Below are 26927 nucleotides of genomic sequence, written 5' to 3'. Positions count from 1 at the left end.
AACTCTCCTCTGCTTCCTGCTTTAAGTGAAAGGGTTCTTGGGAGAGAGCTGAAGTTTCTGCTGTGGCACCAGGGCTGTGGTGTGCCTGTCTCCCCACTTAATGCACTTAGAGCCCTTTGTGGACAGCAGACCTTTAAACTCTTACCTGACTATACATAGAGACCTCTGGTTTCTCTTTTGATGCTTACCTGCTCATTGAAATAACTGAGAAATTAGTATCCTAAATATTTAAAGAGATCTGACGTGACATTCCCGAGTCCCTGTGGAGCAGCAAACCTCCTGCACGTGCGTGCCCCCATCACTCAAGGTAGGCTCTCCTGCTTACTGGCATTGCAATGGCCAGAGTACCTGAAGTCTCCAGTTTAGCTGCAGTGTTTGTAGAACACGCAGAGCACACATTAATCATATAAAAGTGTTTATGTTGCAAGAAATTAGTGTAGCAACGCTAAAATTTGCTGTTGAGCTGCAGTGCTGGGGAGGCTGGTAGCAATGGTGGAGTGGGGGCCAGCTCGGCACAGGGTCAGTCTGTCTCTCTTTGTCATGACTGTCCTGGCAAATGAAAGTGGGCATAAATAAGAGCAAGACCTAAAACGGCTTTTAGAGCAATAAAGCCTGTGATTACCAAAGGAAGGACAGAATGCCCCAATAGTTAAAAGCAGAACCCCTCTTACTCAGCATAGTCCTGTTAGGATCAATGTGGCCAGCCACGTCTCCAGGCGTTGCTCTGCCCACACGGTCCTTCACCTTCTGTGGTATTAATAAAGGCTTGCTTCTTCCAAACAGTGGTGAAAGTTGGGCATGACCTGGGAGCCATTGCTTGTCATTAGGAGACCAGATTTTATTGTTATGTTTCCTTGTGCTGGTTATGTGATTAGTCACTTCATGCACTCACACATACATTTAGTTTCTCTAGAAAGTGATTTTTTTAACTGTGGCACCCACTAGCCTTGTGGCTGTTTATTTCACATACTATTCTGAGAAATGGGAAATGGTCTTTTTGGTCCTATAGAAGCTCTAGAAAGGAGGGAAAAGAGAAAAGGCAGTTGTAGAGCTGGTTGATTATTGCTGCCACAGTATAATTAATGTGCAAATATTTCCAAAATCAGCAGCCAATGAAAGAAATACATGTCCTCTCGTTTTCACACAAAAAAGAAATGGAATTATACTTTAAAATATTTTTTGTTTGTTGTGCTCTCTAGGAACCATTGTTGATAACCTGCGCACGTGGGTAAAACATTTTGCACTTTCTGACATTTTATTTTTTTCCAGAAGAATTGTCAAGATGAGAAATGGCACAAATGGCTGAAGGAATATTGACTTCTGCAATCAGTAGCTAGTGAAATTAACATCTTCCTTCTGTTCTCTTTGCACAGGCAATTACAAATTAGATCCAGAAAACATGCTCCCAGAGGTGTGGTTTTGGTTTTTAAAAGAATGCTGGCATAAGAAGGAGCGAAAACATGTTAGCACAGAGCATTTTACCCCCATTTGTAGGGGGCCCAAAGCTACAAGTCTTACAAAAATTTAACAGGAGAGGAAAAGAAGGAAAATGTGGGAAGAAAGGCAGTGCAGGAGAAAGCAAAAAGCTGTGTGAACAGCTAATTAGTACAGATTGCATTCAGCTGTGCAAGACGTGCTGGGAAAATACCAATATTGTTAATTACATGATAGGGAGGATGGAGGAACGGAGGTGCGTGCCGAGCAAGGTGGGTTCTGCCATCCACTAGAACTGTGTCTTTGAGCATTTCTAAACACAAAGCTTGCTCTTCTGAAGTGACTTTCCCATCCAAAATGCTTTCTCAGCTGCTTTAAGAGATAGCAGCGCCTGTCCCTCCTGCCTTGGCAGGTCCGCATGGCAGCGTCCCTCTCTGGTAGCTTGTGTAGGAGTAGTTCAGCAAAATGCTTTGTGTTGGTGCAGGCACGGCTGTTTGGGACTCCCAGTGGGCTTTGGGCAGATGTAAAGAGTCACACCCAACATACTTGGAAAGGGCTGTCCTTCAAGCAGGTAAGCCAAGTCAAAAACACTTGTCATAGACCTGTCTCCTGAGTGTCCTGGGGCCTAGATGTCAATGCAAGGTAAGATCAGGTTGCATCCTTGCATTTTGTCTCTGGGTACTTGGCCAGTTCATCTTATGAAGGTGCTGAGCTTTAGTTTCTGTCTACCTGGCAGCCTCTGAAGTGGATCTACCACCTGGCACCTCCCTCTTTTGAGGATTTCAGATGGGGGTAAACGCAAGGATCCTTCCGTAGCTTGCTAGAAAAGGCAGAGCAGAAGGGTCTCCTGGTGAAGAACCCAAGCTACATTTACAGTCCCGGGTTTTTTCTTTAGCCAGATCCCATCAGGGATGCGGTGGTATTTCTAGGATGGTTTTCTGATCCTTGCTTGAAGCCTAATCTCCACCATATGGTCCATGTAGAGTCTCATCCCAGAGGCACTAAGTATCCCTGGAGTGGTGCAGCATCTCAGACACCAAGTTATTTTTTGGATCTGTAGCAAAACCAGTTTCTGCCCCAAAATCCTCACCTAGTCCACACCAGAGTGCCTCAGTGTATAAACCTGCATCTCTTGGATTCCAACACCAAAGAGATGTAAGTAACAAACAACTTTTATTGACCCTAATTGCGCTTGAATTAACTAGATGACTGTGTAGTTGATGGCTCCTGCAGCCTGACATCCCTCCTGCAGCACTGTAAACCTCGTTGCTTTGCCTCGCAACACTTTCTATGCCAGGAAGCTTCAGAGGGCACAGCTCTCTTGGCATCGCTCTAAAATAACTTGGCAAGTAAGCTCCGGAGGCTTAAACTCTAGTCCCAGCTGGGATACATAATGATTTAGCTACCTGCTTCTTTGATCTTCTCTTTGTTCTCTGATTTTCACAGAGTTATTCATTTGTTTGTACACACACCCCCAAAAAGGGGGGGAGGGAGAAATAGAGGGGAAAACCAAAAAAGGAATAGGATTGGAAACACTCCCTGCAATCTGCAGACAGGACTGAGATGCAGTCTTGGCTCTGCCCTTTCTGTCCTCAGGGTGGTAGTGCAGGTACTGCTTCCCCATGCCTTGCCTTGTCCGGCTGGCAGGGAGGAGGAAGCACATCTTAACATTTAATTTGCTGTTTAGGGGTTTGTTGTACCTGCATCCCTGTCTTTAAATGACATGGATACATCTGCTCGTGTGCTTTGTTTCTTGAAGCTCTGTCAGCACTGCCGGGATGAGTAGCGAAGGGAGCATTTTTGTGATACCATGCTAAATGAGAGGGTTCAGAGTCAGGGACTCCAAGTCACTGTCAGATCAGTAAGGAATTAGTAAAAATTTCTTCTGCCTCTCAATTGCAACCTGAGGAGACAGGGCAGGACTTTTGTGGCCAGCTACTTGGGTGAAAAATAAAGAAAAAAAATACATAGGCAACTTTTACTGGGTCCAGAGATTTTTTTTCTCCGTGTCTAATTATAAAGACTAATGCAGATCATCAGAAATCTTTAAAGAAGCTGCTATTACTGACTGGGTAGCTGGGAGTTTTACATACAGCAGTTTTCAAAAGGCAAAGGTGCTTCACATAGTTACAGCAACAGCAGCAAGCAAGGATGAAACAGCGTAGTTTTTGAGGGTGTATCCATCAATGCTTCTTTTCTGCTTAAATTTCTTTTGTTGGGTTCTGTTCACAATGCTGGTGTGCTACTATTCTGAAAAGTGTGGTATTACAGGAAAAGATAATCTCGTAGTGGGATTTAAACTGTTGCAGAAGGGAGTGTAGAGTACATGATCCACTTAAAATGAAAGAGTATAGCTAAAAAGCCACAGAATTTTGCAGTGCGCAGACCATAATATACTCCAGGACATCCGTCCTTAGCAGGAGGGGTTCAAATCAGTGGGGCTTTTCAGCTTTCATCTATGAAATCACTTTAGTGTTTAGGTTTTTCATTTGGCTTTCTACTCTATTTGATTGTGACCATGTTTAAATAATGTCAGAGCGGAAATTGGTTTTATTGGACTTAATTTTGTCCACAACAAGATATACGTTGCCTTGAAATATGATGTAATTCCTAAGCAAAGAGAGATGGGCTTCTCTTCAAGTCAGACCTCGGCTCTGGTGTCTTGGTTTTTAATACACCAGGCTGCAAAGTAGCAGGAAATGGGGGAAATTGCAAGGTGGAAGTGGGTTTAAATGGCAGTAATCTCTACCCTTGCTTCAGGCAGAGAGCCTTAAATTGCTATTCTCTCTTGGCTCTTGCCCTGCTGTAGGTTGTTGCTCAGCTTTTGTTTGATGGTATTTCACCTTTTCTTTAAGAGGACAGAGATAAAAAATTATCAAGAAAAGAAATTTATATAGCATGGGGAAAAAAAAACAACAACAAAAAGGTCTCTGTTCAAACACCTCATATTGCTGGATGTGACTACTTCTCAGGTAGAAAAAACTGCCAAGGGTGAATGCACACAGATGGAGATACTGGCTGTGAGTGAGGGATAGCTGAAGTCTTTGATTAAATGCAGTTGAGTGAAAAATACCCAAAGAAACATGGTGCAAAATCTCCTGGAGCCCTGAAATAATTCATGGCTCATCCAGCAGCTACGTTCCAGGTTGAGCCGCCCAGGCACCACACTGTTACCTTCAAAAACAAAGCAGGAATCTCAGCCGGATGAAGAACTATTTAAGAAAGAATGGGAAAAAAAAAAAAAAAAAAAAAGGTGTTGCTCAGATTTTCAGGTTGCCATGGTTTTTGGAGACTTTGGTATTCACTGCATTCTAGATATCAGATATAGACATAGCTAATTTCACCTGTAAGAGTGGTGGGATTTTCTCTTCTTTTTACAGTGATGATTTTGTCTGTTTGTTCTTGACTTACAGTTTCTGGGGGGCTGTGTGTTTGTTTATGGATTTTGTGTGTGTGCATGCAGAAGTGACACTGAATAAGATCTGTAGGGAGTCTGTTGGGCTCTGCTTAATAATGCTGAGGTTTAGCTGACGTAGGTGTGTAGTAACTCAATGCAGTAAGTGCCCATATCTAAGATAAAGGGTGGCAAGCCAATTTTTGGCTGAGAGTCACTTGCTTTCTCAGCAGGCAGATTCAGCAGTTACACGGCAAGACCGATCTGACAGTGATGCAAACCCCAGAGCCTGAGTTTTTGGCACGGGGGCTGAAACAGTACCGGTTGGTTCCCACAGAGGTCAGAGCAGATTATTCACAATACCTTCTTGCTTTAAAAGTCTGTGAACCGGGGCAAGGAGTCTCTGAGTATATTTGTGCCGAGGGATGGTTTATTCAAGTGTGCATACGGTAATGGCGCTGTGCTGGGTTGCGTTATCCTTACTGGTTTGGTGGGAAATGAAACTTCCCCTTTCCTCCTCTTAGCAGTACTTGGGATTTGGAGCATTTTTGAGCTCTGTATATATTCAGCTTCAAAGGGATTTTGCATTTGCACATGGGAATAGTTGTCATAATAACCGTGGCCTTAAAATTTTCCATTAACTAAAAAAAGAAGACTGTCTCATAGCTGCACGTTCATTTCATGAAGATGTTTCTCTTACCCTACACAGTGTTTTTCAGTTAAAAAATTTATAACTAGAATCCAGGAGAGGCTGTGCAAGTCAGAACATGGTTTATTCACTTTGTGTTCAATCTCCCCTTGAGCCCAGTGCAGTTCATCACTAATCCAGCTGGATTTCAGCTGCAATCTGTAATGTACCAAGAGAAATGCATAGTGAGGTACATGTCTTACTGGGTAGGAAATGTGAAAGAGGCAGTTCCAACACAGAATTGCAACTTGGACTGATGCTTCTCCTGCCTTTCTCTAAAGAGGTCGCACGCCACTTTAAATAGGAAAAGTGTGAGGCAGGGGTGGAGGGGGAAATATGGTTTGCTGCAGACAAGGTAGTACATATCCATGTATGTTATCCAAACTGGAGACAGCAGTGGGGATAGCAAATTCATTTAATTTTTTGTTCTGCTGAATATTCCTTTTCTCTGCTAAAAGACATATTTTCTTTTGCCTTTGACACCTGTAGCCATTAGCCGTACCAGTGGAAATGGAGGTTAAAAATATCCCTATAATAATTTGGTAGTACTTTACACCAACTGTGCCATCACTTTACACAGGCACAAAAATGACTAGATGAGGTACAGAAAATCAGCCTGTAAATCCATAAAAATTGTGGGGTTTTTACATCTACTGATTTTCCATTGTCTGTATTCATTAACAGAGAGCAAAATGGATGAATTAGTGCTCAGATCCAGGCAGCTGTTCATCTAACTTCCCCAGGCTGCACATGCTGAGGGTGTTTAGGATATTTTCACTTACCAAGAAGTAAAAAAAATCCCCAGCTTCTGTTATCTCTTCCACTTTCTATGTAGGCTTCTGAGGCTGGGAGCCCACTGCTGTGTTTTGTGCTTCCCTGAAGCCCAGCTCTGATTGCGTGGCCACCTTCTAACAAAGATTTCATACCAAAGAGCAGTTTTTGCAGGGATCCTTCTAGTTCTCTGAATAGTTCCCAGACCTCAGCCACCAACCTTTGTTTTGGGGCATAGGTTTTCTATTAAGAACAGCCTGGGAGGTGCTGGGCTCCACTTGCTGTGTTGGTCTTGCTGGAGTGCATAAAGAAATAGTCTCTAGGTTGGCAAGAGGGAATTTTTGAACTTGGAAGAGCAGTAGGAAAGCTTTGAGCCCACTGTGGGAGCATAGTAAAAGGACTGTCACCAAGAGCTAGAAAGGCTTGATCTGTTTTATGAGAAATCATTGTGCTGTCCTGCATGTTTACAAGGATGGGGAAGGTTGTGGATTAGGCAGACTTTGGCAGGAGATCTGTAAATTTTTAGCCTATGGGGAGGAGGGATTTGGAGCAGTGTTGGGGGTGTCCCACTGCTCCAGGCACAGCTGGAGAAAGAAGCCAAGAAACGAGGCAAAAAACAGCTCACAATCAGGGACCTGGTGTGTGCGGGAAGGAGGGTGAAAGGAAGCTGTACAGGGTTTCAAAAGGAAGCATTAACCTTGCTCCTCTAGCCTAACATACATTGGAAAGCAGCGAGACCAGCAGCACTGCTAGCAGAGCTGGGCACAGGGGACCATCCTGGGCAGGAGACTGAGGAGAGGTAGCCAGGAGAAGGGCAGATGCTTGGACCTGCCTGGAAAGCACAACTGATTTGGGATACAGATGACATGTCAGAGAAACAGACTGCATAGGTTATTAATACAGAGAGTAGCTTTCTTGGGTAAGGGACTTCTTAAGCTGTTATTTTCCTCCCTTTCTGTGTCTTGATACTGCTGATTACAAGAGGAGAAGAGTATTATTACGGATATTAGCTATTTAGACACCAGAGATAACTCACAATACTGAAAACTGAACTTACCTCTGATTAAAATTTAATTGCTCCCAAGCCTCCACTAGTTACTTGCATTAAGTTTCACACCATTGGAAAACGCTCATCAACCAGTGTTGGATTTAACAGGAATTTGGCAGATGTTAGTGAAGTGCTGGAGGAAGTCCAAACCACAAGATCTGTGGCATATCATATGTTTGAAAATTTGTTGGCAGCTGAAAGAAAAATCACAAACCTGGAAATAGCGAGGACTGGACACGGATCTCTTCTCATCAAACAGCCAAAAAGTTGGATCATGACCTCCAGCACCTGGAAGACCAGCATAGGTCATGAAATGCTGTGTGCCAGGTGTCTCAGTGAGGTGTAAAAGCAGAAGATATTATATTATTGGCTTTTGGAGTGCTGTGTGTGAGGAACATTGGTATCACCATGGAAATCTCCAGAAAAAAAAACAGTCTGTTCTGAGGCAATTTAGCAAATTAGCTATGTTTTATAAAACTTATGTTTTAATCGCAGATTTTCCTTCCTCTCGAGGGCATTTATTCAGAAACAGAGTCCGTGTTCACTAAGAGACTAATTTATTTCTGTTACGTATTTCCTTCCTATTGTTCTTTGTCTGTGGCATTGTAACCTTCAGCACTGCTTAGGTTTTTTATCACCTCTCCCTATGAAAGGAGAGGACAAACACAAGGAGCTAACAAGGTCTGAGAAAGCTTGATCCATTTTTCGTTAAGTATATAAAAATATCAAGTTGTATTATGAAAGCCTCAAGAGCTACAGCACAGTGAAGACTGCAGAGCAACAAGATGCCAATTTTAGACAAACAGCTGAATTAAAATTTAGGATGATACAAGTCCTTTTCAAAGACATGGCTAGTTGTGTTTTAAAAGAAATATAACATACTTCATGATTTAGTATCTGTCATGTTTTAATGCATGCAGTGGTTATGGCAGGAACTTGTATGAAAAAAGTAAATCTCATCTTAAGCCTTTTTCAATTGAAGCAGTGTTTGGTGAAGTTTGTGTGAAAGATTAAGTGAGATTCAGCCCTTGCTGAGGCTGAGCTGATGGGCACAGAGATAGACCAGGACCTGTCGTGCTATTAAAACATTTAATCCCTTATATATTATTTCATTTGTTCTCTAGTCTATAGCCAAATGCATTTAATGTGCTCTCATCCTCTGCAGTGTGACCTGGGGTCGGCAGATCTCCATTGCTCGGTAAGCACTGCTTGGGAGAGATGCTGGATCCCTGTGTTAATCCTGCCTCGTATTTTGGTGCTGATCTGGCTTCTTTTCATCTCCTCAGGATTTTATGAGTGAATGAGGGTTTAAAAATCAGGGTCTCTGACTGTGAAAAGAGTTCAGCCCGTGCTAGGCTCTTAAGCGTAAGTTGAGGCATAAAAGCTGTGCTGAACTGGGGCCTATATACTGCCATGCTCTGCACCACTGGCTTAACAAGTTTAGTATGTGGTAGTCCATGTTAGGTATTGTATTATTACTAGTAATTAATACTGGTTTTATTATAAAAAGGAAAATCAAAATGCTTCAGAGTATCAGTGCCTTTCAGTTCAGATGCAAAACCCATTAGTGCTCCATTTCACATACTATTTTTTGAAGATTTATAGAGTATATTCTCTGTATTCAGAAATACATAGATAGAAATTCTATTTCCAGCAGTGAAACTTGTTCAAAAGCTGATAAGAAAAGACTTTTTTTTTTTTTTTTGAGCACCAAAGACAGTCAGTTTGGAACTTGAACAGTGACGTGGGAGGCATAAGGTACATGTAGGCTGGCACAGGGCTCTTTGCCAGAGAGTGGGGAGAAATAGGGCAGCACAGGCTCTCTTTGGGTGTTTCAGAGCAAATCTGAAGCAGATGTTGCTTAGCCCTGAGACGCTGTTCTGACCATGAGCACTAATCTAACCTGACCGTAATAAAGGCTGTCCCTGCTTCTAATGCTGTCCAGCAAATGCAAAGAGACGTGTACAGAGGTAGAAAACCAGGAGAGGGATTTAAGCCGTCTTGAGCTATTTAAAGTTTGATGGGCTAAACCATCCATTGGGTTTCCTCTGCCACCAAGGAAGAGGAGCACCTTGAGACTGGGATTTGGAAAAGCACACTACAAAATTGAACATTCTTGTAGATGCATGAAGAGGATGTTTGTGGTTTACTGGTAACTATAGGTATTTGAGGTGTGAAAAATAGAAGTCAGTGCTCGCCAAGGTGCACTCAGGTTTTCCCAGTTGGCTTGAGTGGATTGGGAGCCTTATTCTTTTAGGGTTTTCCTTAGATCTGGCCTCACATGTGCAGCTTCATTAGATTGAACTCCTGAGCCAGTACTGTGCTTGTGAGATGAAAAGATGAAACTTGGAATGAAAGTAAGGCTGAGACACCTAAATAACCTGATACTCCAAAGGCCAATGTTTATTTAAGGCAGTAGGAGATACTTCTTTCTTAGTGTTTTTTTTTTTTTTTTTTAAATCAGGTCACTTGTTCAGAGACTAGCATTGGGTCTTGACCTAAATGTCTTACTGCATTTGCATTGTTTTGTCCCACGGGAAAAATAATGAAGTGCAAAAATTAAGGGAAAGGGAAGTCTGCAAAGACCTGCTTTGACCCACTCATAAGGTCACAGGCTGGACAGGACTCAGTCCCTACTGAGCACCTCTTGCATCCCTGCCATTTTGCTCTCAGTGGAACAATGGTTTTCTAAGTATTCAGTGCCCAAGGAATTTTCTTTATTTGGTTTGGATGGTAACATTTCAAAGGGATTAACTGCAAACAAAAAAAGAGCCTAAACTTGTGCTTGCTTCACAAGCTTCTTCACTGACTATGGGAGCAGGAGCTACACACAGAGCACACACTTGACTTTGTCCCCCTTGGCACATCTCAGTCACAACTTAATTGATGTTCTCAGGACAGCATTTGTCCCACTTTTCAAAGGTGAAATAACTTTTCTAGTTCTCCATAGCTCTTTCCATCCTTGGCCTACCAGCCTGGGAATAAAGTGGGCCTCTCTTTACCTGAGAGCTCTTGAAGGATGCTGTGATACGTTGGGTGTGTGATGGTGTACTCTTTCCCAACACCTTGTGCTACCTCAACATTGTAGGCCTGAAATAAATACCCAACTGCTGCTCTTGGATCCTAAAGCTTCTGTGCATGAATGCACTGAGACAAATCCTGTCTCTGACTGACTGCCCAAATGATAGGTCGTGTTCACAAAATCATTACCTATCATCATTCATGCTATTGCCTTGTGCCAACTGCACACCTGCTGCAGATAGCCTAGCCTTGGCCACCAAGGACTGTGGGGACTGAATGCATATTTCATAGAGAAAACTGAGGATGCCCTGCAACAAGGAAGGTTTAAACAGGGCTTTGTTGTGCTCCCATCTTGCTGCATGGCAGAGTGGCAGGGAGAGACAGGCAGTGTGGGAAGTTTTGCTGACACAGCTGTTGTATTGTCAGCAATTAATGGGAAAGTTTTGTTCAATAAAATGTATTCTGACCTATGAAGGATGCCCTTGGCTTCAAGTTGGTTTATTAGAGCACTGTCTCATGATTTACTTTTTTTTCCTTTCTTTCTAGTGTGCTCGGTTATTGTTGGCAAAACCAGGTCTTTGCCTGCAGTTCTGATAGAGCTCATCTAACTTGTAGAAGGTCAAATCACAAATGCTTTTATGGGTATTAGTTCTGTTTTCTTTTTTTTTTTTTTTTAAAAAGTCACTTTTAAAGAATACCACTCATAATGAGACAAGCAAGTGTTTTGAGTGCAAATCTACTGCCGCATCCTTTATCATGTGCTTTTTGATCAGATGCAGGTAACTCTAATTGTAATTTGTTTTGTGGAGGAGGAAGAAGAGTATATATAAATATATACACACAAACACAACTAGTTCATCTGGCAGTTTTGGGTGTGGGAAAATGAATGTATTTCCTCCCTGCAATCAGACTTTAGCACTACCCTGCTGGTTATGGTTCTCCAAAGATGGAGAAAGCGGTAATTCAGCAAATGTTATGACTGGGATGTAGAGCATCAGCCAAAAAGAACGCATTTTTTTCTCTCCTCTCCCTGTACTCTCCTGTGCTGGGTTCTGCAGAAGAAAAGGTGTTGATAAATGTTAGAAAATGCTTGGGACGTTATGAGCTTAATTTACTCTCAGTGTTCAGAAGGGCTCCCTTAGGTCCATTAGACCCCCAACTGGAACATGCAGAGATTTGTCAGGAGAATCTGAGACTTGTGCTAGGGATCCACAGCTCTGGACAGAAGGGTGCTATAGGTTCTCCCTTCTGCATAGGTGCACCTAAGAGAAGCCATTTATTAAACCGCATGGCTCTGACAAAGCGGCTGAGCCTCATTATTCCTGGGGAGCCTGTGAGCAGGTGAGGTGCAAGACCTGGCTCAAACAAAAATTAGCACTGAGGCTAATCTGGGGCTTTGTTGGGTGTCCCCAGTTTCCAGGGCTGCAGCATGGGAATGAGTTGGTGGGTGAGTGACAGTAGCAGTGAGCTAACTGGGGCAGTGAAGCCATGGAGCTGCTGCAGGGCTGTTCCATCACTGTTGTGTCCCCTGGGCATACTCACTGCAGGCTTAGCAGGGCGTGATTTCCCACTCCTCTCAGCTTTAGTTTTTCCATTCTCCGATAGGATAACCCTAAGTGGTAATATCCTGCATCTCCAAGGCACCTGTCATCCTGAGATGATCTTTAAAATAAATTTTAGGTGAGAGCTGAGGATGCCATCCCATACTGTAAGTTGTGCCCACTGGACTTTGAGGGGAGTGGGTGGGGCAGTGTCAGATGTCAAGTCAAGGAGGAATCCAAAATTGTTGGCGTTGAGAGTATCCTTGGTTTTGGAGTTACGGGAACAGAGAGCTGAGAAGTGGGCATGAGGCTGAGGAAAGCTCCAGGTCAGGATGTGTATGCTTCTCTGGGAAAGGAAAGCAAATGGAAAACAATGGAGAAATAAAACTGGAAGGACCAGCTTGTTACCCAAGGGGCAGATGTAGAAGTGGTTTGTAGGCAATGACAAGTGAGACAGGCAGGGATTAGTTTTGGAACTGACCTGGGATGAGGAAAAGAGCTAAAAATAGTGATTTAAGACCCATTTTAGTGGAGGTGAGCCAGCAATGTGCCCAGAGAGCTGTAATGCAGGTTCCACATGAATGAGATTTTATTCGATGTTCAGGGAGACAAATCTGGGTAAGAGGGAGATTGGGGTTTTCTGAATGTTAGGCTGAAATTCCAGCAGGGATCCTATCACCTGCGAGGACTTGGCCTCACTGGTGCAATGTTTCTGTTGGCTGATGAAGGAAATATAACACTGCCTTCACCACTTGGAGGATCCCTGCAGAGAAATTGTCTCCAAAAGAAAAATATTCAGGAACACTGTCTTAACTTGTACTACTTTCATCCAGTCAGGCTGGGTTTTAAGATTTAGGTACTATCAAAAATGAAAAGGCAACATAGAAAGGCCCAACAATTGATACTAGTTGTAGGAGAAAGAAATTTATAAGTCAGATGGGTTCTTACATTTGGCGTCATTTTCATTTTAGACCCTTTGCATCTGCTTTCCCTTTGTCCTCATTTCTGTCCCATCTCATTCAGCATACTCTCAGGCTGACTTGGGTCAGTTCTGCCATGGTTTTGTTTTTCATTTAGGCAGACACCACAGTGTGGACTTGCCTGAGCTTGACATAAAGGGACAGATAATTTTCTGTTATGTTGCTATTGAAGTCCTGCACGCTTCAGCTGGCAGACAGATTGTTGAACATCCTTGAACAAAACTTGTTCAAAGTGGAAGAGAGAAGAGAAATCTAATATCTGCCTTTAAAATCAGTTCCTTCCTTATGTGTTTGACTTGGTTTTCTTTACACACACCTAAAATTTCCTCTCTCTTAAAACATGTTCAGCCTAAGTTGCTTAGTGAGATTTGATATCCAGTGAGCTCATGTTTTAAACTTGACTGGATCTAGAGATGATTTTTCTCCTTATTTCTACCCCCTTCGCTCTCTGGTGGTAAGTGGCAGTGAACAGGACCTTCTCTTGGGGGTAAACATCCCTATCCCCACACAAAACAGCAGCTGTCAGTGGCTGAAAGTCTTCTGTGGGAAGTAAGTGTTGGGGCACTGTGCCCTGGTAAATACCACTGTCTTATAGCTGCTCTTGGAGATGCTCTTGAGTTTTCAGTGCAGGATGCACATTGCTATTACTGAAGACAAAATCTCAGCCAGGAAGCACGATTCATGTTGCTGTCCCTGGACCTGAAATGATTCATGTTGCTAAAATCATCTCCCTTCGTTACAACCTGTTGCCTCATTGGAGTCTGTTTGACCAGGCATTTTGGCCTCTATGAGATTTCTGTGTGCTCTGCTCTGAACAAGAGCTGCAGACAGTGAGGGTTTAACTGAATCAGTGATACTGTTTTAGCTCAAATATGAACTTTAATAAGGGAAAATAACAGCTTAATTTTGAAAGGCATCTTGTAGGCCAGGGGGACTGACCTTGTACAAGTGGCTGCTGCCAAGAGGATTAGGGAGTTGTATGTTGCACTCAGAAATGTACTGTGGACATGCTGAGCTTGGCGCACAAGACGTGAAGAGTGGTCCCTCCAGTCCAATACCTTGTCTGAGCTTCAGACTTTGCAGAAAGAGATTCCTCATGGAATAACATGGATCGAAAGAAGGGCTCATTCTTTTACATTAGCAAGTAATTTCCTCGTACAATAACACAGGAGGATCAAAGCCTTCCCTGTCCACCTCTTGTTTTACTGTAATCCTTGGCACGTCTCAGCACTTCCCAGGAGTGTGTTGTGGACTGTGATGAATGATGTCCTCTGCAGGAGGAGAAGGAAATAAGGACATCAGGTTGGCTGCTTGGGGTGGAGTTTTCCCTTGCCTCTCCCCACAAGTCTGTTCTTAGCATCCGCTCTGTAATTCCAGATTTTCTGATCATCCATGAAAAGGCTTATGACTTTCCCAGCACCAACTAAACACTTCAAGGACAGGTGAGCAAATAGTTGAGATGTTTGCAGTTTCTTTTGTACCCCAGAGATTTTCTGTAACAGGCACCGCCTTTTTTCAGGAGACAAAGTCAGAAGTTGCTTGCTGTTGGATGTCACAATTTTCAGCCAAGGCTCAGGCATGGAGATGTTGATACAGTGAAGGCAATGACATTGCATGAACCTTCAGGCTCCTGCTGTCATCAGTGTTGTGATGCACCTCCAAGGAACACCTGGGATATTGGACAAATTGAATGGCTTTTGATGCTACCTTTTACTGTCTGTATACTGGCTGACTCAGATTCCTATATCAAATCTCTTTTTCTTCAAGCAAAGACACATTTCTCTCTGCCTTGGAACAATCTCTGCAGCAGCTGATCAGAGAGGGCAAGCTGCTTGCCACTGCAGTGCTTACACTTTGTAATTTCTATTTAGCTGAGCGGCTCCAGGTTGACGTGCTGGTGAACTCCATGTCTCTGATCAATGGTCAGTCAGACCCCTTAGATAAAATTGTCTAATATTTATCTGAAGGTTTAAACATTTCTTGACTTGCTTATTGCTGACCACAAAGGTCTATCACAGATGACCCTCTTCCTCCCTTCCCATCTGGAACCTGACCACCATACTAGAAAGTCTCTTATTTCCGTCAATTCCACACAAGTTCAGTGTTATGCTCTGGTTTTTTTAGTATTCCTGGCATGACAGATCTCCTCTCATTATAAATTATTCTGTCTGCTTCAGCTGCATGCTTTTTCTCATTTATATTTAAGTTAATGGAAGAAGAGTTGCTTTTGATGACATAAGTGAGCTAGATTTTGGGTTAGCATTATTATAAAATAAGATTTCTGGCTGGGTAATGTAAAATATTAGGAATTTTGAGGTTTTTAGTACCTGTAAAGCACTGCAATGACTAAAAAAACTAATATACTTCTTCCCTGCAAATTGATGAATTTTCTTGATGCATGCATGGATTGTGAAAGGCTCAAGGCTAATAACATTACAGGTCTCAACACATGTAGTAAGTGGTCTGCTGTAAAAAAATTACAAAACAAAAACGTTTGAACATGTTTGACACTGGGGAGAGGGAAAATTAATAATCACTGTAGGCTGGTGCATTTATTTTATGTTACCTGTGAGAGCTGTAAAATGAGGTTTAGGCTGTGTGCTAGAAGCATATAGCAGCTCTTTAGCCATGTATTATAGCAGTAGTTTTATCCTATACTGAAAGGGTAATATCTGTAAGTATATAAGCCTCTCTGCTGTATTTCAGAATTGGATGCATACTTCTTGACTACGTTTTTTTTCCTCCTGTTTTTCTGTTATGCTTTTGAATCTTGCAGTCACGTGAAGACACATTCACATATAGCTGTGTCTATATGTCTGTGTTTGTCTATAAAACAAATGTAGCTATTTAGCAGCTATATTTTTTAAGATACGTGCACTGGACCAGGTCAGATTTTCTCTCATCAGTCCTCTCTCTCTCTCTTCTTTTTTTCTCGTGCTGTATATGTGTATCTTTTTCTATTCCTAGTAAGAGACATGATTCTTTTGTTCAAAGTATCAAATTTATGCTTTGCAGTGACATCAGGTACTTCATTTTATGGTGTATATATTATACAAAGGCAAGGAGATTACACAGCTTAAAAATCTCTAAAGGATACAGTTTACTTTTTTCATTTCTGTGTCATCCTATTTGCTTTTCTTTATCAGTTTCCAACTTCCTCAGATTCTTTTGAGGCTCGTGAGGATCCACAGTACCTTTTTTGGTAGCCCAAATGGATCAGGTGCAATTTAGGCTTCCAGGACAAGAGTACATTATGGAAAATAGCTATTCTGGCACTGCAGCACCTAGACATTCCTCTGTGCATTTGGTGCCTCTGGTTTGGACCAGGGTAATTCCCCTGGGCACGTAAACTTTAGCACCTGACAGCATGTAAAACCACATGCCAAACCTGGGGAGGCAGGCATACAACTTTGACCTAAAATAATTGCTTTTCAGCACTACTCTTCACTTTCTTGTAGATTTTTTATGCCTTTCTCTTCTGTGGGCCGAATTCTAAGTCTTAAAAGGTCAGTGAGCATATTCCTCTACTTCACATGAAAAAACATGCTTACCTTGCAATGTGCTGGTCTGAACAATTCATTAATAAGAATAATCTGAAATTCTGACAGATATAAAGCCATAAATCAGTGTTGTAAGTTTTTCCACCCTGGACAACAATGTGTTGTTGTCAGCCCCTTGGGTAAGAGTCTGAAACTACATCTTGCCAAAGCTGGTAGCCTTTAGTGGTGCAGAGCCAGACAGGTTAGTTAAAACTTTTCGTTCTGATTTTTGAAGGTTGGTTGATCCTGCTTCTTAGGTTTCTGCTGTGACTTAGCAGCAAGATAACAGGCCATTGCAATACCTCCAAGCCCTGGAGCCTTCAGACTGGAGATCTTTGAGATGCTGAGGCATATGAATGAATATTCAACATTGCTACCAGCAGCCCAGGGACCTCCCTCAAAAAAAAAAAAAAAAAAAAAAAAGCCTCTGGGCCATGGGTGAGGGCTTCTTGCATGCCTGGCTTGTTAGGACATCAGCGTAGACTTGACAGTGGACTAAGTTACCTGTGTCCATAAGTACTGAAGTCTGTTATGAAAATGGGACATCCTTGAAAGTGCTACCCAGTTCATTTCACCTTAAAACACCCTGTATTTGTTTATTTGTTGTAAATCTGCTTAGCTGAAGTAAATGTGTTATTCATAATATTAATGGCACTCTCATTGTTAAAGCCCTCTGCAGAATGTCAGATATCCATAAAACAGATTTAGACGCCAGTCCTGTAGTTAAGCATTGTTTAGGCAGATCCCTGAGCCAACATGAATACAGCTATTAGAATTGAGCTTTACAAAATATTGACGTTTCTACATCAGTAATAAAGAGTTTTGAAAGGGACCTGAGCAGCATTTTATGTTTTTCCAGGGAAACTGCTTTATTTCTGAAAGTAGCTGAATATTGATATTCTTACAACAGAGTTTTGTCAGCTTCCTAGGATTGGTTTACGTGAAATATTCTTTCTATTCAGCATAGGATTGTTTCTTCCCTCCCTCCGTTCCATCTGCAGAAAGCAAACCACTGTTGGCAAGTTTTGGGGAGAGAGTTGAGCTAATCTCTGAGCTCCAAAATAAGATGTGGCCAAGAGGCTGAAGCTGTGCCTGCCTTCTGATTTTCTTGAGGGATCTTGGCAGCACATTTGCACCAAGATGCACTAGGGCATGCTCAAAGGATGAAAAGAGACAGCCTTTCTCAGCATTTCTGTATTTCTAGTGGTTTCAGTGGTCAGTTCTCTTCATAGTTCAGGCTGGTTTTCTTTTAGGAACAAGAATAAATAGAATAAATAAGTAGTGTGGAAGCCAGTGCAGTCAGAAACTGAGTGGAACAAGTGGTCTGTAGAGAGGAAGTACTTTAGTGACTTTGCAGAACAATTTGTGATTTTGAAACAGGTTTGAAATAACTAGTGTGTTTCAAGAGGCAAAAATAAATGGGTTTGGTGAAAGATAAAAGGTGAGTTTTTGCTGGCAGGTTTATAATTTCTGTTGCTCCAGAGTATGGATATAACATCTACTGTACAGACAACAGGCCCTGCTATCAGGTCTCCAGTTCATGTCTGGGAATGCAGTAGGGACCTGCATGCTAATGAAGTCAGTCCTAACATGGGTTAGAAGGGTATAAGCAATCCTAACTCCTCCTTCAATATTTTATGGTTTACTGCTTTTCCTCTCTTTGATTTCAGCTGACCAGTCCACCTACAGCATGTGTTCACTCTTAAAACACTGGGCACTGGGGCTGATGCAAAAGCCCAGTACCTGAATGGTGGAGGCACCTCAAATCCTGAGCCTCAGAGCATCTGGGATTAAGGGACAGTGCACATGGTGGATAAGGAGATGAACTGTAAATGCAAAAAGCAGCCTTTGTGATTTCAGTCTGCCAAACTGGACAGGAGGAAGTAGGGCCAGGCAGCTTTCCAGCCACCTCTCCCCTGACACCTCTTGCACACACACACGCTGCAGGGCCAAGAAGATGATTTCTTGTAGTTCCAGTGGATTGTCTCCTTGGGTTTGATTGTACTATGCCCTCTTCCTTAAAATAACAGCATAACACAACCAGGTTTTAAATATTAATATGGAGATCACAGGAGTGTAGCTTGGAAGCACCGAATCACTGAGAACTGAAAAGTCTAATCTGTCCTTTTGAAAGCTGTCCAATTTATTTTTTATTTACAGCATTTGAACCATTTCACAAATTGGAAAGCAACTATCCAACCATTTCACAGGCAGATTATGATATGTTTAAGAGAGTCCAAGGCATTTATCCGAATGCAATTGGCCATCTTGCTGACTAACGTCTGGAGTGGAGATATTACACACACAAATGAACAGACTATTTGAGGATGATAGTTTTCTCTTATTAAAGTTGTGTTTGTAGCTTGCAACTGAAGAAATGTTTTAGATAGTGGTATAAGCTGACTGCCTTTGGCTCTCAAAAGGACTCATCGTGTTGACTGGGTAGATGAGAAAATGCTAGGGCGTGAATAGTTACTTTATGACTCCTGCACTTGGTTCCATTCTTCGCAAATGCAGAGGTGGAGAACTGCTGGAGAGAGACTGACTCCATCTGGCACTGCCTCTGCAGAGTGCATGCAAGTTGTTCGATTAAAGATGCAGAAGTGCAGGCAAAAGGCAGGAAACATTATATGAGTCTGCATCCATTGCCAAACAGACGGGAAAAATTTGTTTTACTTCTTATCAGATGCACGTGTGCTTGTTCTGCATAGAAACTAAAAGGTACGTTTCAGCTTGCATGGCTAGAACATTATGTGGTTTAATTAATTAAAAGGTAAAAAAAAAAAAAAAAAAAAAAAAACCTGGCAATCCCATCCTCCAGTAAATCTCTTGAGGCTTTAAGTGTAGTGCTCACGTGTCTGTGCTCTAATATGGTCTGAATGAAAAACTGACAGCACCTGTTACTGAAATCAAAAGTGATTTTTCTAACAATGGGATACTGGGGAATTCCTTCCAGGCTTCTCTTTAATAGAGTTTGAAGGATTCAGGTTGGAAGACAGTGCATAAGATCTGCACCACTGGCTCTGATGGATGTGAATCATGCCAGGGGACAGAGATTGTTTAGGAGGTTAGAAGTTCACTCCATACATTTAGTAATAATATGCAGCTGCTATGTCCTTAAAAAGAGATTATATGTTTTTCCCCCCTCCCCGTGTGAAACCTCATGTGGACTGGAAAAAAAAATAAAAAATCAGATTTTATACATTCAAATCCAGAAATTCAAAATAGCTGCAACCACATCTGACAGTATTTTTGAGAACTAGAGTGAATTGAAGCTAGATTGCCTAAAAATAGCTCTTGAACTGAACTCTAAAAACTATTAGATTAGTCCACTTATAATAAATCCTGATCTACTGCCTATTAGATCAGCTCTTCTGTAATCTTTTCCTGTTTACTAGCCCTCCTATGGGCATAGTTCATCTTCATTTCTAAAAGCATTATAGCATGATGTTCAAAAAAATGCTCAATTTTTGTGTCTTGTGCATGATGGTCTGGTTAAATTTCTGCCAGAACATTCGGAATCATTTGCAGAGGCTGGAACAGGCAATATGGCAGCAATGCCCTCAGTGGATGGTTGCCAGAGGTTACAAGAGATTCACCAAGGTAGATTTGGCAGAGGTCCTGGGTAGGAAGCCAGAGCTATGACTTTGGTAACTGTTCTCTGATAAGGAGAGGACCATGGTGAAGACAACAGGTGATGCTCCCATGCTGTACCCGTTCATTCCCTGGTATTGCTAAATATGCCACGTGCTGTAAAATAACAGTTAAAACATTGTCTGGTATCTCAGAAGTTACATATTTTAAGCAGGATCCAGTAACTTCTTGGAGAAGAATGGAGTCAGAGAGAGAGAGAAAAAAAAAGAAAATAGATAAGTATTTTCTTTTATTCAAATGACAACTAAATTGGGTACCTGACATTAAGAGCTGTTTGGAGCCAGAAAAAGTATTAAGCGCTGACACACACACACACCCCACAAAAGTCCCACAGAAGCATAAAACTTGATATTTCACAAAAATACAGTCAGGCTGCTGTTTGGGTTCTTATTTTTTCAGGCAAAACTTAGAAGTTTGCAATAATAGCTAGAATATTTTTTACCCAACAACCTTTCTGCAGCAATCCAGCACCATGCAACAAATATTGGTCACTGTCAGAAATGTAGAGTTTTGAGTCAAAAGGGCTTTGGTAGGCATACTTTTTGCCTGTTTAAAATTGGTGCATGTGGTGGCTGCTTTGAATGTATTGTCTTGCTGAGAGTGGTGGTGCAGTGAAAAATGGCGAGCTGGGGCAGACTGAGTGAACTTGAGCCTGTTGCGATGATATTGCGCACTTCAGCTCTCATTCTTTGTTGTTTATGTTAAGTGCTCAAACTGAGATTCAGAGGAAAGTCCCAGTGTGTTAAGTGATTCCAGCTTGAAGCGCATTGAAACAGCTGAGTCTGCACCATGTCTTCGACCACAGCTGTAGGTTTCCCCCTAGTACAGGCACTTAACATATGGTCCATATCCATTACAGCATCTGCCCAAGCCCAGTGAAAACTCATATGCGGGTAGAATAGCCTTGGGCACAAACACTGATTCCCTACTAGAAGAGATAGGAAAATAAAAATCCAGGAAGTATTTCTTCATTTGTCAGCAGTCCACAAGGGAATGGATATTTCTTGTCTCAGGTGCAGCATCTTCCACCTCTGCTTTTCCTTCTTAACTTGTCTATGGTAAGAGGGAGGAGAAAGGAGATCTGCGTATCCGTGTGTTGTACTTCATGCGACTTTTTCAGGGTGCAACTGTGCACAGTTGTGTTCTTGAAGATAATGTGCCATGTTGAATGCTCTGGGGCCATCACGTATCTAATCTTCCCATCAGTGGGTTTTGTAAGCCATTTGTCAGTCTCAGTCAGTAAAGCTCCAACAACAGAAACCAAAACCCTAGTCCCTCCAAAAGCAGTGTGTGAACTTATGTTCACGCATAATTTTGGCTCAGCTTCCCCAAATAATGGCATGTGTGAGCATAGGGGAGAACTCTTCGAATGTTTGATGTGAGGCCGACTTGGCCTTCGCCTGCAGTAAAAATAAATCATAGTTTCTCTCAAACACGTGGAAGGAGCTGTACACAATTTAGGGGCTAATCTCACCTTGTCAATTCTCTGGCCCCCAGCTCCTGGATTTCTTCATTTGTCAGCAGTCCATAAGGGAATGGATATTTCTTGTTTTAGATGCAGCATCCTTCACCTCTGCTTTCCCTTCTTACCTTGTGTTAAGAGGAAGGAAAAAGAAGATCCACGTATCGTACTTCATGTGACTTTTTCAGGGTGCAGGGCTGTGTGCAGTTGTGTTCTTGAAGATAGCGTGTCATGTTGAATACTCAGCTCCTGGGTGGCACCAGCATGTGGCTTTTGGTCTTCCAGCAGACTTCAAACATGAGAAGGTTGTGCAGGTTGATGCCTTTCGTGGCATGCGGTCAGTATAACTTTGCGATCCACTGGTGTGTCAGTGAGTGGGTTGATGGTGTGTAAGGCTCAGCCTGGGTGCTTCTTGAGTTCAGTCATTCTTTTCTGTCACCTTACATGGAGTTCTTTGAAAAAAAACACCTAAAAAGGGAAAAACCTGAAAAGGCAAAAGAAAATGGGAATATATTTACTTTCAAATAGTAATTTTTTTTCTAGGGAGTTTCAGAAAATGTTCTGAAATGCGTTTGAAAATACCTGTAGAAAATTAATTCCCATGAGGTGCATTTATGTGACAGGGAAGAGAAAAACAACTGTGGTACAATCCTCCAATTGTATGAGGCTTGTGTTTTTTTGTGCTGCTTCTTTCAAGGCATGCCTAAACCTTCTTCTTTGCTATGTAAATACAACTTGCACCATCTTTCAGTAAAAGAAGAAATGATAAAAGGGATGCTGTAAGCAAAGGATGTGGTTGCCAAATATGAAAAGGGCGAAGTGAGCAGGGAAGGAGGGACCTTCACGTTTTGTGCTTCTCGCAGCCTTTCAAAATCCTGCAATGCTCTGTTTGTCTTAGTGCGGCAGCAACAGCTGTAAATAATTGTACACGCAGCCTGGACGTGCTCAAAGGAGCACCTGGATGGCTGTTGGACTGCTTAGCTGTGCCTCAGCTGGTCCAGTGTTGCAGAGGTGCAGCACATCGGAGGCAGGGGCTCTTGGCTGCCGGCGCCCCATCACATCTGCTGGGAGCGTCAGGCTCAGGAACGCAAAACTTGCTGGAGAGTGAAGTCATCGTGGTTTGCTCGGACCTTGAGCGTGAGACTTGGAGTGCAGCCTCTTCTCCCAGTTAGTGAGTGAGTGCTGGCTCGTAGCACGTAGCTGTCAGGCCAAACCTTTGGATTGCAACCCCAGGGGCAGAGCTTGACGGATGTCTTCTGTCATCTGTTACCTAGCAAAAGCCAGTGAGCCTCACCCAGGAAATCTTGTCTGCAATTTCTGCTTGAGGGGCCCCCAGTTATCTTCATTCACGGGACAGAAAGTGCATGACATCTCTTAAAAAGTATTTTCAGTTATTGAGTACACCACGTCATATGCTTTATACTTGGGTGCCAAAATTAAAAAAAAAAAACAAAACAGAAAAGGTAGCAAATAGACTTCCTTGCAATCAAAGCTGCTTTTGTGATAGGAAAACACTAGTCAGAGTCATTTGGGAATGCAATCCCACATGTCTGGGAGCACCAGGAAGAGGTGAGCAGAGCAGAAGGTAAGATGACACATGCTGGATTTTCCTGATGGATTTTCCTGCTCTTACACCAGTAGTGCACTTATCATGTCACTTCTCCAGGAAAGGGGAACCAACAGAAACGGAGGAAAAAGCAAAAATAAACAAGAGAATCCATTATTTATTTAACATTACTCCCCATTAGCAAATTCCTACCATGATTTCCCTTCCACCAAGCAAAATTCTGCCTCCAGAAGCATGAGCTTTATGTAAAAGTTGGAAAATAAAAGAAAGAAGAAAAAAACGCCCAAAATTTCTATTTTCTTGCTAGTCAGTGTGCCCTAAGTAGAGAGAGGCTCCTCTGGGAGTTGCAGTTACTCCCTTGTGGACACTGGAAATGTTTTGGGTTTGGTTTTTTTTTTAATGGCTGCAGCTTAATCTGAATGGTGACAAAATTTAGTCTTGAGCTGTTAGTGCCAGCTTTCTGGAGAGAGAAGGGAAGAAAAAAGTGAAGTGTCAGTTTGGGGTGTTTCTGGGGAAGAAATGTTTCCACAGCTGTAATTTACTTTCTTGGGAGCACTGAAAATTCCTGACCCAGCACTGTACTTTGTGGAATCAAAGTCTGAAAAGTCTTGGATTTGAAAGGAGTAGAAACTGAGTCTTACTCAAAAGCTGCCTTTAAAGTCTTGATATGGCGATGTGTGGTAAAAACAAGCAGTAAAAGTAAAATAATCAAGTTTATACATTTCGAGTTCTAGTAGTGTTGATGATTTTTAAAGGTGCTTGTCTTGCAGTAAGAACTGTATTGTGAAGCATTATCTGAAGAGTCTTTCTGTTAAAGCAGTGCTGCAATGCTGCTTTCCCCCCAGTTAAAAATTCACAGTTTATTGGCAGCCTGAGTTAATCTGGAGGTTTGATCTCTGTTCTGTGCTATAGGATTTAGGTACTTTTGCACAGGTTGCAGTCTCTTCATGGTTTTGTCTGGATTTGAGAATCATTTATATGCAAATGATCCTGATCTCCTGTTCTTTTGCTTCTTACCAATTAACTTCTTATGGAAGCACACGGTTCTGTGAGCAAAACTGGCAAGCAGTGCTGCCTGGGGCTGGTGAAACTAGGTGGTGTTAGCATGGTGATCATGATTGCTGGAGCTCATTACCAAACTGACTTATTGGATAATCAAACCTTTGAACTCAGTTCAGTGGTATCCCATCCGTCTCACTCAGTTAGGCCACTTTGAGGCAGCTCTTTTATAACATGCCCTATTGTAGGTGGTGGATGTGTTTATTTTTAAAAACACTAAGAAAGCCCAGTGGAACAAGAAAAAGTTGGAAGAACAAGCCCTCAAAGAGATTTTGACACCGGTGCTAAGGGGTTTATGGAAGATAAATAATAATAATAATAACAGCTCAGTTTTTATGGATAGAAAAAAACGCCATTAAATCCCTTGTGCCTAACTGCTGCAGTAAACTTGCCAGAGTTATTCCAAAAACAGCATGCTGTGGGATATTCAATGATTTTCAATGAAAACTAGGCTCAAAAATGCAGCTCTCCTGCGTGTGGATCAAGGCGAGCTCCTGGGTGATTACTATATATTTCTATATGCTCACAAATGACTGTAAGAATTATTTTAAATGGGATTTGCTAGTTTTGGCTTTGAAACTGCATCCACTATATCTACTCACTGCCTTTGTGCCTCTAGTGCATGGCGTAGTTAGTTTTTGCAAAAGGAAAATAACTTCTTATTGCACGAGTAAATGGGAAAAATTCTGCAGGTTGCTATCTACCAGGCTAGTCTGAAGAAATAAAACATGTACTCGTGGCAAGACCTGCTGTAGTAAAAGCAGATATTTGCTGGAACTTCTCTACAAATTTTAATCCTCCCTGAAATGTCAGATGGAAATCATTGTTTTGTGATCTAGAGCAGCTTTGATCAGAATTTAGACAAAATCTGTCAAGGTCTGCAGGATTGTACATTGTATTTTTTTGGATTTCATTCAAACTCAGGGCTCATAGTGAAAGGGAGGTGGCAGGAGAAAACTGGAAAATCTGATCACTGGGGTTGGGAGACCTGTTTTCAGATCAGTGTCCTGGTGCTCAGGTGATTTAGTGCCTGTTTTGCTGCTGCTTGCCTTTTTCAAGGCCGGGGGAGAAGATAATCCTGTTTTCCAAGGCACAGTAGAGCTGGGATTTCAAAGCTGAACATTTTCTTGGAATGCACTTATCCCTCAGAAAATTACATTTATGATGATGCTGAATTTCAGTATTTGAGGAGAGGGGGTGTCAGACTTGTAGTAAAATTACGTAAAACCAGAGCAAGCATGTGCTTCAACTACCATGTTGTTGATTATTCTGTGGCAGGAGAGTTGCTCAGAGCACCATGGGCTTAAATTACTTAAGTTACAGAAAACAACTTTCAGAATGGAAAAACTCCTGTGTTACAGCAAATGCAGGCCTCTCTATGCTTGAAATAGATTGACTTCAATGCATTCCAATATCATTACACATTAATATTGCACAGACAGAGAGCATGGGACTTTCACGGGACCTAGAAAAGAGGACAGCCTTTCAAGAGCTTGCAGGCTGAACCTGCTCACACAGCAGGATAGTTCCTTGGGGCGACAGGACAATTGTTACATTTAATATTAATTTTTGGCTAAGCTGTAGTTCACACATGGGTGTCTTTAGTGTAGAAACTCCCATTCCTGTTACTAGACATGTAGCAACAGTGACTGAAGGCTATTTTAATGTTGGATGAGGTGAGATGGTAGTGAGATGTTATGACATGGGAATTAAAGTGAGAATGGTATCAGACAAGCCTATTCATACCTTACCTCCATTTCACAGTCAGCCCCAGTGTTTTCCTAGGCAGGCACTGAGGGGGCATATGTGGTGTTTAACTGGAGGGAAAGTGTTAGGTTGAGACAAGCAAAAGAGTGCTTAGAGAGAGGCAAAGGAGATGGGAGAAGCAGGCTTCTTTACAAGCCATATGTGGCATGGCATGACAGGGGTGATGGGGGAGCACTTGGCAGCAGCCTGCTTCAGTTTCCCCACCTGATATTTCAGTTCAAGCCATAAAGGAATCCATATGAAGCTCCAGTCTGTACAAGCAGCTTGGTCTAAATAGGAGGCTAAATAAGGTAATTATAAGATGGGAATCCCTCAATATTCCCCGCACAGAGTACTTGACGTGGCTATTGCAGGATGTACAATGGGTTAATGCACTTCTAAAGCAGGTTCCCCACTTCTTGCTGCTTGACTGCTCATTGTAGGTTTTCAGTGAATTAGCCCATTGAGCATTACACTCTCAAGGATTTGGCTGGGCTGATGTGCACCTTTGCATGTGTCACATGGCCTGCAGCTCAAGGGGCCAGGTGCTGCTCTTGGGATGAAGCAGCAAGGCATGAACCTCAGAGAAAATTAATGACTTGTGTTCATCCCTCTGTACACTGCTGGTTTTGGGGATGGATTTGTGGTCTGGTGGTTTTTTTTTTTTATTACACCGTGGAAAATGTTTTTCTCTCCAAACCAGCTGGGTCTTCAGAAACACTAAAAAATTAAAAGCACTTCTGCTCTAGGTGTTCCCTAAAAGATGGAAAATAAGATTTTTACATTAAAATGCCAGGAAGAAAAACGGTGAGGACATAAAGCACCGCTTTATTTTCATCAGAGGCTAGTGCTTTTGGAAAATCAGTTGTACTCCAGCGGTCATTACCCCCCTGTGTGCTCCTCTCGCTGTTTGCTCCAGCTTCTCTCTGAAAGGTGGCTGTGCAGCAAGCCTTGCCTTTGCTGTAGCTCCAACTACACTCTGCAGGCCACCAGAGTCATCGGAGGGGGCATCCTCAGGACCTA

The 26927-nt window shown here is 42.3% G+C and overlaps 1 protein-coding gene across 19 annotated transcripts in view; it reads left to right on the top strand.

Moving 5' to 3' along the window:
* The window catches only part of ADGRL3 (adhesion G protein-coupled receptor L3), a 508900-nt gene that overhangs the window by 375685 nt on the left and 106288 nt on the right, over positions 1-26927 (top strand). The gene's annotated exons all lie outside the window — the stretch shown is intronic.

Source organism: Myiozetetes cayanensis, unplaced genomic scaffold (genome assembly GCF_022539395.1).
Source record: "Myiozetetes cayanensis isolate MyiCay16 unplaced genomic scaffold, myiCay2020 scf7, whole genome shotgun sequence".
In the NCBI taxonomy this organism is placed as follows: domain Eukaryota; kingdom Metazoa; phylum Chordata; class Aves; order Passeriformes; family Tyrannidae; genus Myiozetetes; species Myiozetetes cayanensis.
Note: the sequence above shows the minus strand (reverse complement) of the source record. Positions and strands in the feature narration are given on the sequence as shown.